The sequence below is a fragment of the Nannospalax galili genome, unplaced genomic scaffold, assembly GCF_000622305.1.
Source record: "Nannospalax galili isolate Female #2095 unplaced genomic scaffold, S.galili_v1.0 scaffold881, whole genome shotgun sequence".
NCBI classification, from domain to species: Eukaryota; Metazoa; Chordata; class Mammalia; order Rodentia; family Spalacidae; genus Nannospalax; species Nannospalax galili.
In genome coordinates, this window is record NW_008344709.1 from 402,245 (window position 1) to 402,802 (window position 558).

Sequence of the window (558 nt, forward strand, 5' to 3'; positions counted from 1 at the left end):
GCCTTGGCATATAGATGTGTCATTTGTGGCTGAGCACTTCATAGACACTTATTTTCTGTACTTTGCCCAGTTGTGAGGTTCTGCATTAACTACCATCTAATCTGCAAAGAGCCCACGATTGGAGAGTGCACAGGACCTAGGGGTAAACCTACTAATATTGCTATGCTAAATGAACACAGTGTCAAACTACCTTCTGAATTCACATCTCCATGCCTATAGATTAATGAAAGTTCTTAAAACTCATCAGAGAAGAAACACCTTCTGGGATTATGAGAGTTAGCTAGCAGGGTGGAGGCTTCCTGGTCAGGATTGGCCCAATTTCTCTGTATTCTGTAACCAATATGTGTGGTCTCTTCGTCAATAGCATCATATGATCAAATTCTGGTGAGTTGCCAATAGCCATGGCAATGACCTGTATTGTTTGGTGGGTCCATGGGTATACCTCTGACTAAGAACTGTAGGGGAGGGATATTTGGAAAAGCCATAGAGGTTCTTTTATGATAAACAGTGTATTAATATAATTAAATATAATAAAATTATTGTAGTTTATTGAAAATT